The sequence below is a fragment of the Gavialis gangeticus genome, unplaced genomic scaffold (assembly GCF_001723915.1).
Source record: "Gavialis gangeticus isolate Ggan-Ray unplaced genomic scaffold, GavGan_comp1, whole genome shotgun sequence".
Classification (NCBI taxonomy): Eukaryota; Metazoa; Chordata; order Crocodylia; family Gavialidae; genus Gavialis; species Gavialis gangeticus.
Genome location: NW_017729028.1, coordinates 22275286 through 22287378, shown reverse-complemented (window position 1 = coordinate 22287378; position 12093 = coordinate 22275286).

Sequence of the window (12093 nt, the reverse complement as noted above, 5' to 3'; positions counted from 1 at the left end):
TCCTGAGGTCCTTTCCAACCCTAATTTTCTATGATTCTAGGATTTAATTCTAATTACTACAGGACTAAGGAAACATCTTTTGAATATTTTTTCCTAATTTGTTATGTTTTAACACATAATATAGGAAATTATGTATAATAAATTAAAGCACATTCCAATGAATTACATTTATTTTTGTTTCAATTTTAATCTGAATAATATAGACCTAGGCCCCTAGCATATTAGTAAAGTTTCTAGTTTTGAGGTTGTTCTAACCTGAAGAAAAATATGTGTCGTTTTATATGTGAGGATGCACCACACCATCTGCACCTTCCTTTTCAAAATCCTAGATCCACACATGAATGTACCTCCTGGCCACTCAGAGTAAGGAACCTGAGCTGTGGAAACATGTGGGATTTGGTACATGTCCTCAATACTTCCCATAGGTTAGCTCTAGGAATGTGATTTAGCTTCACTGAATTCAATGCTAGGCAGATACGTAAACACTTCGCTGAATTATAAGGGGAAATGTGGAAAATCCAAGTTACAGAAATACTTGCTTGAAGTACTTTGAATAAAATTAGACTTAACATTTAGATGTGGCAGGCAATAAAGAACCTGTGGCCTGAGGTGGCAGAGGCAATCCGGTGTGGGATGTCTCGATTCTACTCCTGATTTGACATTAGTTTCCTTTGACTAACTTGACTTTTCTGTGTCTTTATTTTGCTGCAAAATGAGTATGGTTATTCTTCTTACAGATGCAACTCAGAGATGTGATACAAATGGGAATCATTCAGTAACTTTCCCTAGATCCCTGGAAGTCATTTTAATATTTACATCAGGCTGTGCCCAACACAGCATAAAATCCTTCATGAGCATAAAAAGATCAAGAAATTAATAGCATAAAAAGATTTGTTTATCATCTTACTTCAAAGAACAGATCACAACCAGATTAACTATTCAGTATTACAAGCTCCAGAAATCTTTGTTTCCTTTCATTTGACTATTGGTGAAAAAACACCCCAACAACTTTCACATTTAATGCCTCTAAAAAAAAAAAATCAGCCTTATTTAAAAGAGAGGAAAGTCTGTCTAATGCATAAAATACAATCAAATAATCAGAGGCACAGATATATTTTTAAGTTTATTTTTTGGTTGTTTATTGCCTCCATCCAATGCCATTAAACATAATAAGTACAAGTATGATAGTTAGAAGTAAAAGCACCTTCTCCAATTCTGGCTACTAAAGCCAAAAATCTGTACTCAAAAGCAGTCCTGAGTCTAGAAACAAACCAATACAGCCAGCTTTGCTTTTGAATGCATTGTATTCTTCTTTTCCAGAATGGGTTGGAAGCAAACCTTCCTCCTAATAACACAGATCCACCCGCTGGCTACAGTGATGTCACCACTCGGGCATTCAGAGGTTCAGAAAGCCCTAAGAGGAATGAGCCTAACTGCAAGTAAGTTGTAAATGGAATATAGGGGTAGGAAAGAAACCTTGTTGGCCAACAGGCTAATCCCTCAAGATAAAAAACATAGTTAATTGCAAGGACATGGCTTAACTGTCAGATACACTCTGACATAGCAAGTGAGGAACAAAACATCTCCATCACAAAACTCTCCCTCAATCTCATACACAGTTTTGCTTGTTACCAGGGACTGTTTGCAGCTGGCTCAAGATATGTTGCCATGAAGTAACTGGAGTCAGTGGGCTAAGAAGGCATAGAAAAAAAATACAGAAGGCAGAAATAGGGGCACCAAAGTGCAGGTGTGACACAGGAAGGGTCTGCTAGCCATACAGCTTTGCTAATCTGGGCACTTAGCAGAGGGAAGGAAGGTGCACTGATAAGGAAAGACAATCCCGGGACATGGAAACTTGATTTTGCCTATTCTTACTATTTGTAATAGCCAAGGAGTCCTGCCAGATGTAGGTAGTCATTAACTCCATGGTAGAAGTAAAGCATGCATGTAATTTGTGCACAGACAGTCAGTTGCAAAGGAAGTGCCTATGTTTGATGCCTGATGGCTCCCTCTCCTTTCTAGCATCCAGGGTGGATGTTTGCAGGACTCTTCTTGTTGACATACACAACATTACCCAATCATTCAACTAATCCCAAACACAAGGGCTGATGTTGTTAAGTATTTAACTGCCCACTACAGCCGATGACTTTCTGCTTCAAATGAGAGTCAATTTGTTTTCTTACGGTAGATGGAATATACACAGCTCTGGTTCAATAATGGTGGGTTACCAATCTGAAAATGCAGAGAAACAGCAGTAAAATATATACTATCCAATATAGTAAATGACCACATTTAAGTGATGGACAGCCATTGTTTGGTGGATGATATGTTGATACCATTGCCCTTTATAGAAGCAAATACATAATTTGATATTATTTGCTGGCAGGATATTCAGTTTTATTTGGAGTTTCTTCTATCTGTTCACAGGTCCCTTATGATTGAGAACAGCAGTAGATCACTTTCACAGGCTTGTAGTGCTGAGTTAAACTGATTGCTATAATAACAGCCACAACCATAATTCCTATTTATTATGTTGTCTTTAGGTAATTGGTTGAATGCTTAGGTCAGCTCAGCCTTTTTTAAAGTCATACAGTTGCTTTTAATTTAGGAAATGCTTGTTTCAGTTGAGATACATTTGCAAAAGCAGTTAAGTTACTCAGGAACTGATGCATTGAATCATCTTAGAATATGACACAGTATCTGGCATGACTACCAGGATGATTTGCCCTGCAGTTGCAGGATGGAATGGAGACCTGGCCATGAAGTTCTTCCCAAGATTCATCAGAGATATAGGATACTGCTGTATCTCACCAAGCACAAACTCTTCGTGAGCTCAGCTAAATTCACCCAAAGAACTGATTCTGTGAAATGCTGAGCACCAGCTGTAAGGCATAGAGTGCCCTCAACTCTCATTCGTAACCTTTTGGTAATGAACAGAAACCAATGGACTAACAGAGGTGATTGGTTAGATAAGGCACTGAACAACTGGATTGTTTGCTAGGGATTGTTTTTATTCCCTCAGATTATCCTAGCATTTGGGGTAAATCTAACCTGTGTCCCCAAGAAAGTCACTGCAAAGCAGACTCCTCCATGTCTATGTACCTGAAAGCTGCTCTGGGCTAAGTACAGACAGTCAAAAAGCCTGAAGCTGAATCGATTCAGTCTTTGCAGGTTAGTCTAAAGTGAACAGACATTTACCTTTGTTCAGGAAATGCAGCTACATGCCTGCAGTGGCTCAGACCAGAATCCAGGGGGTGCTAGAGAACAGCTCTCTGGTAGTGTGTTCACTTCTGCTTCCTGCTACCCCCAAGGTCCCTGGGATCTGCAGTCCAGAATTATAACAGCAGGACTCTGCAGGGTTGCTTATCACTTCCTCTTCCTGCTTTAAGGTCCCTCTGGGATTTGTAGTCCACAGTCACAGCCAGCAGTAAGTTTGAGTGGGGGAAGGGGTGTTAAACCCCCATCCCTAGACCTCAGCCAGGGTTTTCTGGGGTTTGTCGGGGGGGTGAACAGTACTTCCCTCCTCCTCCCCCCTCCCATAGACTGGGCTGCATCCCCAGCTGGTCTTGTGCTCCCCTTCCCACCCCCTTGTCAGCTAGCCCTCACTGCTCTAGCTAGGGAAGAGAGGGGTGGGGCCAGCCCTGCTCTCTGAAGCAGACAGCACAGCCCAGCCCAGGGCTGCAAAGGATTCTGGGATGCTGGGGGACTTTGATTTAACTTGAACCAGGAAGGGGTCTGCAAGAGAAGTTTCATAAACCAGTTTGACCCAAATCAGTTAAGTCTGATACACAGGGCTGTCCTGGGGGAGGGAGGGAGAGGGGGAGTGAATCAGGGCAACCCCCCAGTGTCTGCACTTTAGGGGGACCCGCAGAGCCGGGCAGAGCAGCTGTGGTGACTCTGCGCCGCTGCCATTGGCTTCACATCAAGCCACTCGCTGCCTCCCCACCCCCCGCTGCCACCATCGGAAATCGGGGAGCGCAGGATCAGGGCAGGGGCGGTGCCCCACACGGGCTGATTTGCCCTGGTCCCTGCACCCTGCTCAGGTCAGCTCTGCTGATACAACATTCAACTAGATTTATCTTATATCAGTTTCAGCCATTTTGAAACTGGTTTATGTGCACGGAGCTTCTGTTCTGTTACAGTTTAAACCAGTTTCTGATCACTTAAACCAGTTTATGTGTAACTTTTGTCCCTAGCCCTGGAGTCAGCCTCTGCTGTAGCTCTCAGGGATGTAACCCCAAAAGGGCTTCAGTGCCTCAGTGCTGGATTTGGTGCCTGTGAATGACAGTAAGCAGGAACTTTCCCTGGGAGCACGAGGGATGTGATGTAGATGTGCCCTAGTGAAGGATGCTGTGAGCCACTGCACATATATAGAGCCAAATGACAGTCAGTTCCCAAAAAAGCTTACTGAAAATATATGGCGATATCCAGGAGGTGGATGTACCAAGCAGACAAGGCAATTGTGAGAGAGTTATGCTTACTTGTGTAATACATAGTGGTCACAGCACGCTGGCTGCCTAGCCGCTGTCACACATTTTGCTTGTCAAGTGAGGACAGTTTGGGGTGGTAACTTAAGACAGCTGGTTGCTTAATATGAGTGCTCTCTCGTAGAGCTTCCAGCATACTTTTATGGAAAGTAATCTGCAAGCAAAATGCCTGTTTGCGTTTGATGTGATGCCATAGTTTCTAACACCATCTGCCAACACTTAGCACTGCCTGCAATAAACCTATTAAGGAGCAGGCGCTGCTCAGAAAGACGGTGAGTTGAAGCTCTGTCATTGTACATCGATGTGCTTCCGAATACAGCACAAGCCACTGACGTAGCCTGTGACTTACTGGAAGCTTCCAGGTGAAAGGCATGTGCTGTATGCTAAGCATGCAAGTGTGGCTACTGTACTGACGTGGGAGTTCACGCTGCAGTTGTACCCTGGGACTCTAAATCCCGCCAGGCTAACATTTCTATGCTCAGCAAGCAACTAACTTTGGAGGAGTCAACACATCATGAAAAGATGTCAGAATAAGAAAGGAAAAGGAAAGGAAAGAAACGTGTGCTACATTTGTTTCTATAACTGTAGCTCATAAAAAGTGTGGCTGTGAAAGGCAGCACATTACCCATGTACCCCAGGCATTTTGTGTATTTTGGGATGACCCAAACAGAACAATGACAGTAACGTTTGGGAATCTGGTGAATATGTCATTTTGCTACAGCTCCTTAGACCCTGAAGGATCATCTTGAGGGTGAAGTTACACATTACACTTAGACCATACTAAATCTGTGCAATGTTAGGTGTTGTTAAAGTTCAAACATGCTGTGAGCAGTCATTAAAATATTAACATATTAAGGGTGAATATTGTTTCTTGCCTAGACAGCTTTGACTTGCCAATAGAGGGCTGGTGAGCAGGGGTGTGGTTTGATTACTAGGGCTAGGTACAGACATTCAAAAAGCTTGAGGCAGAATCAGTCTAAGTGATGTGCTTTTCTGCAAGCAGCACAGTAGCAAGCAGTAGCAAGCGGAACAAGCATTCACCCTTTGGTGGGAGGGGCCAAATTTTAGACCGGGTTCTGCCATTAATAAACCAGTCTATGTATGCTGAATTTCTGTTAGGTATAGACTGGTTTCTGATCACTTTTACCAACAAAAGTGTAATAATTGCACCTGGCCTTGGGCTCAATCCTAGCTCTGGGTGTTGAGAGGAGAGGCTGGGAGCAGTGCATCCTGGGATGAAACTTTGAGATGCTCAGAGGGCACTTAGCATGACTTAATGAGCTTTAACTTGTGGACACTCACATTTTAAGTATCCTTAGTATAGTTTAAATTCATGCTAATTTCACCTGATTTTACCTCTGGAAGTGTCTTATGATCCAGCACTAAAATAAAGCAGTTTGCTAGAAAACAGAGAGAAGACACACTATAAACAGAGATTAACCATGCAAAAGTATACTGCAATCAAAGACATACTAGCTTTGCCTGAGCAGCGCCCTTTCATTTCTATTATAGCCCTAAGAGTCCTGATAGCAAGGTCCCTGGCAGTAACTTTAAGGTCCCGAAATATTATTTTTCACAAGCATATCACTACTAGGAATAGCTCAGAGGTCATAGCTGTGACTCTATTTTATAAAATCTGCTTTATATTGACTGTGCCATTTAGTCTGCCAAGCAAACAGGAAAAAACCTACATCGTTCATCTAAGGAAAATTCTTAAAGAAGCTGCTAAAATGACAGTTCATGTCAAGGATCTGCTCCTTCATATCAGGATTTGTCCTCAACAAGGTAATTTTTAGCAGGGATTTTTGATGGTGGATTTGTTTGTAGTCGTGGGAGACACTAGAGGCAGCAAAGGAGATGGAGGAGCCTGGCTCAAGCAGTGAGAAATATGTATTTTATCACTCACAAAGACAGAAGGGAGGCAGAGGGCTCTCCAGGAATTTTAGGTGGAGGAAGCATGACTCAGTGAGACAGGTACTGCCTAGAGGGGAGGAGGTCCTGCTCCCACCAGTGTTTCTTCATTCAATAGTTATTGGACAGAACGAATATATAGCAGGGCAATAGCTGCTGCCTCCTGGGGGGTAGAGGCCTGAACCCATGGCCCCTCCCTTCCAAGCAGTGTGCGTCTCACTGAGCCACTTTCTCTTTAGCGTCCTCCCCTTCTAGATCCACTTTTTTCCTTTTGGCTGCCCAGTGGGCAAGCCTCAACAGAGTGCCATTGGTAGTGTCTACTGCCTAGCCCATGGCTTGGTGGATAGGACACTTTTCTAGGAAGGGGCAGATTGATGTTCAGGGCCCCTCTGGGCAAGTGGGGTGTCTAGAACCTGGGTCTCCTGCTTCCTGAGCAAGTGTCTATATTACTAGGGTAAAAGAAGGGAGGGTCATCCTCCAACTCCATTTTTTAAACTTAAATTAAGTTATGGACTTTCTTGGAGGAGCTGGAGCTAACAGCTGTATAAAGCTCCTTAATCTTCTAATAGTGGAGTTTGACTTGGGCCTTTATGTCTTGACAACTCTGCCCTTAAAGCCCCAGCAGATTTGAGAATCTTTAAATCTAGTTTCACTGCAGCTGCTCAGTACCTCACAGGATCAGACACAAAGTTGGACGTTTGTAGCCTCCAGAAACTTTCTAAAAACTTCACCCAAAACAACTAGGGCGGTTTCCAAAGCAGCACAATTATTTCCATCTAAGTGACAAAGTAAACTGCTCCAAAATGTTTTGTGTGTGTTTGTCCTGAAAAAAAGGTGGTTATATTGGTGTAGCTGTCTCATGTAGACAAGCCATGCATGAGTTTAGGGAATGATTTCCTTCTCTTGCAGTGCGTCTCCCAGCTGCCTGCCATATACACTGCCATATCTAGTTATTCATCTTCCTTTGTCCCTCTTTGCCTGTTCTTCCATAGCCAGGGTAAGACCTTGTAATGGGCAATCTCATGAGAAGTATAGTGTTTGCCTTTACTTGTAGCTACGGGCACATTGAACTGGGGGCCACATCCCAAGGTAATAAACTAAGTCCTTGGGGAAATGAAGCCAGTTTAAGTGCCACAGAACAGTCTCTCTCAGCTAGATAGGAGCCTGGCCTGGCCTTTGCCAGTTAAATGTGTTGAAGTCTTTTTGTGCAGTGTTGCCATAGTTACCTTACGTATAAACCGGGAAACAGCTTCTTTGTCCCAAATAAAGAGGAACAGGCTTGTGGAGCAAAGTCTGCCAGGGTACAGTTGATAAGAAGCATGAAGTCCACTTGCAGCGGCTGTGATTTTTGTAATGTTGCTGTATAAGCCTGGAAAAAAACTGAGAAGGCCAGAAAGGGAATTGGGTGAAATAAATACATTTGAGATGAACAAGCAAGCAGCACACTAGAATAGCAGCAGAATTCTCTGGAGGATTAAACAATGCATGAAATAGATGAAATCCCCAAAAAGTCAATGGGTGTTTTGCTACTGAATCTTTGGAACAAGTTTGACTACATTGGGGTATGAAAAGGCAAGGCTATAACAAAGTTGCACATCATGACAAGTGCTAATTAGTGCCCACTCCACTCACAGTTGCACAATGGGGTGAGTTATAAACTCACATTTTCACAAGCATGCATTTTTCTGAAATAATTGGGTTTGGGGCTGAAATTTCCCATTCTTTGTCTCAGTCCCAGGATGGAAGAATTAGTTTTGAGGAGCAGAATGGGTATAAGTCCAGTAGGCCTAAGCACAATTGGTTTGGGGAATTCCTACACTTCAGTAATTGCTGCAACTGCAGTGTACAGAAGATGTGCATCTAAGCTAGCTTCAGACACATTAGCTTGAGTGTCAGCAACAGTCTGATGGCAGATCAGCAAAACTTGCTGTAACGCTGTAGAGATGGCCCTATAGACGCATCTTCTGTAAATTTGAGCAGGGTACAGTTGAAGTTGTTTGGACAAACTTAACTGGGCACATTCTTCACTTGTAATGCAATGCATTGTGTAGTTATGTGATCATCTGATGTTTTTTCCACCAAACCGTCATACTCTGAACAAATAAGGCAGTTATGTGGTATATTAGTCCTTTTTTGGTAACCTACCTACCTCATTTACTGAAGCTGTACAATAAAAGACAACTATCTCCAGGCAGAGGAGAAATGTTCTTGTGATCAGTGCTTTGGACTAGGAGCTCTAGATTCTGATTTGAATCAGAATTAGTTCATAGAATCAGGTCCTCTTTCCACCATAAGCTTCCTTAGGCCAGAATCTTTCATTGCTTCTGCTACACGTCTGTAAAATAGGGATATTTCTGTGCTTCCTGAAAGCCAGAACATACAGTTCTTCTTATTCTGGAGGATACTTCCTTGTCCAAGTAATCCCACGGAAGGCAAACAGGCTCTTTGCGCTAAATAGGGTGCTGCTGCCTGGCCTGTAGTGCCTGGGATGCAGTGGAATACAGCAGGGATGATTCAGGTAAGAAACTCTCTTTCTTCACTGAGAGTTTGGATAACAGGCAGACAAATTCTCTGAAGAATTCTCTGGAGCCTATTTTCCTGCACCTCTTTTCTCTTATAAAGGCTCCTTATAACACCTCTTCACTCCTAGTTTGTTCCTCTTCCATCCCTCCAAATAGATTGCATTTGTATGAACTCTTTTCTCTGCTTTTAGTTCAGCTAATATCTGCCTCCTTCTTAAACCTGACAAAGGGCACTTGATGCCCAAAAGCTTTCCAACAACTCTCCCAACTATATAGTTGGTCCAATAAAAGATATTAGAAAATCCTTTCCTCTGGAAGAAAAGAATAATTGGGAGATATTAAAAGAGATTAAATGCAATGGTTTGCCAAAGATACACAGGGTCAGACTAACCAGCTATCTGTTTTTGATTAACTAGACAAGCCAAATATGGTAGGTTCTAATCTATCTGGATCTGATAAAGTGCCAATAATTCTTGGCACTTTATCAGGATCAACACAAGAACTGTAAGAAGGGTAAAGAGCTGCATAAAGGGAGGATTAATCAGCTTGTCCTGAAAGGGAAAAGAGCAGAGTGGAGGGACATGACTACCAGCATAGTTTTTCCAGGGCTGGCCTTGAAGTCTGTCTTACTGAATATTTTCTTTAATGATCTTGGTACAGAAACTAAGTGTGCTACGGAAACATGCAGACAATGCTTGGAGAGCATTGCCAATACAGAGGAGGAGAGGTATGTCGTCATGCTGAAGTGGATAACCTTGGGGAGCGGAGTAATAGCAATAAGATGAAATATAATAGTACAACGTGTGAGGTTGTGCATTTAAGCAGTACTAACAAGAACTTCCAGTATATGTTGGTGCCCATCAGTTGAAAGCACCAAAGGAAGAGAAAGACCTAGGCCAGGCACAGACGTTACACTTGTACCAGTATTGGTGATCAGAAACTGGCCTGTACCTGTAACAGAACAGAAGCTCAGCACACACAGACTGGTTTAAAGGTAGCAGAGCCCAGTCTAAGGTCCCCACCACCACCAGAAGGTGAATGTATGTTCTGTTTGCTACCGACTTAAACTACAATGCTTACAGAAAACTGCAAAACTTAAATCAATTCCACCTCAGGCTTTTTGAATGTCTGTACCTAGCCCAAGTATATTGGTTGATCACTGGATGACTATGAGCTACCAGAGTGATCCATCCATCAATATACCTGGTTTGGGGATGTATTAGATGAGTTCTGTCCAGAAGAGACAGTGATGTTTAAATGCCATTTTGCAAGGCCTTGGTCAAACTGTCTGCAGTGCTGAGTGTTGTTCTGGTCATGTTGAAGAAAGATGGGTTTGAACTGCAGCAGGTGCAAAGAAGGTTATTAGAGTGATCGAAAAAATAGAGACCTCATTCCAGCAGAGGAGAATAGATGAGCTTGGCTTGTTTAGTCTAGAAAAGACAATGGCTGAGGGGGACATGGTCGCTGTCTATAAACACTTTGGAGAGGTAAACACCCCGGAGGGTGAAGAACTGTTTCGACTAAATGGAAATGCTGCCACAACAGCAAATGTCTATATAAACGGAGGCAGGAAATTAAATGTTTTTTAGTCATTAGGGAAGTGAGTTTATGAAAGTCTTTGAACAGGAATAGGAACCTTCCACTTTGTGTGTTAAATAAAGTGGCTCTTCTACTGACAAGAGTATGAGATATTGAAATGGCGGTGAGATATTAAAGCGGTGCTGTAATACCCAATGAAGTTTGTATATCACTTCTAGATATCTGATTTGTCATGCTGCCTTCTGAGTGACTTGGATACTCAGTCTTCATTAGAAATTAAGGGGAATTGGATATCTGAGTCTCAGAGATGTTTCTGAATGCCTTTCTTTTAATGGGTATTTAATGGATCTATTGTGCATGTGTATGCATCCAATTCATCACATGCTTGCTTCAATGGGTTTTCAAGCTCTTCTGATTTCACAAACCATGAAAGTCTATTGGCAAACAGCTGAGGGAGAACGAATTTCCAGATTCTGCTGATTTCACCATCTGTGAACACATCTGATGTGAGCAGGTTTTACCTGTCTTGACCTCATCCAGATTAATTGTATTGCACTTTGAAGCTGGCAATTCAGCTCTTAGATCAGCAGGATTTTAAATACAGGAACATAAAAAACCCTACCAGAAACAAAGATTTTTGTAATTCATAGACTAAACTACAACCTGATAGTGGGGAGGGGAGGGGGAGACGGGGTGGTGATTACTACTCGGATTGGCTAGTAATTGTGCACATCCTGTTAAATTTTCCTCCATTCATTTCATCCTCAACGACCTGCTTGCCTTATCCATTAATTATGTCTTGACTTTGACTGGAGATTATTTGGGGTGAGAACTGTCACGTTCTATTGGCCTACCATATTAGAAAGTTGAACCAATATAATTATAGTTGTATATTATCTAGAGCAATACAACTGCCCTGAATATGAACACAATGATATCTGTCTAAAGGTACTTTATATTTATGGATAGTCCCTTCCAGGAAAAAGTGGAAATTATACTGCTGCAAGTCATTCTTATACCAGTATAACTAAGTGTTGTACTATTATGTCTATAACAGTTAAAAAAAAAAATCACACCACTAATCAACATAGTTATGCCAGCAGCAAAACTGTCCAGGGAATGGCCTAACTTTGTACGTAACCGAGCAAAATGGGACCCCAACGCGACCGGCCTCGAAGCGCTGGGCTAATACAAAAATTAAATAAGGAAAACAAAGGTAAGTCAAGTCAATCAGGACGGTGACAGAAGTGAGAGGGATAAAAATTAGCCAAAAGCAAAGTGGGTGGCTTTGCATGTCGTAAACTCCTCTACCATGAATTTGTCCTGTGTTCCCCCAGCAGGAAATTTCTCTTTCAGCAGGGATCTGGAGACCAGTCATCTGAGTCTTACACAGCAGGAGGGATGACAGCAGCAAAGCAGCTGTTTTAAGTGCTGCTTGTGGAAGTGCAGCCCTCGCCAGACCATGCAGCAGCAACATTGGCAGGCAGGAGATGGAGTTTCCCAGTGCTCCAGCTGGAGTCCAGCCAGAGCCAGAGCCAGAGCCAGACCTGAGCTGGCAGTACAGGGAGGAAGGGGACATGAGGGTGGGGTTGATGCAGAAGCTGCAGAGGGCAAATGGAGGGGCGGGGGGTGGG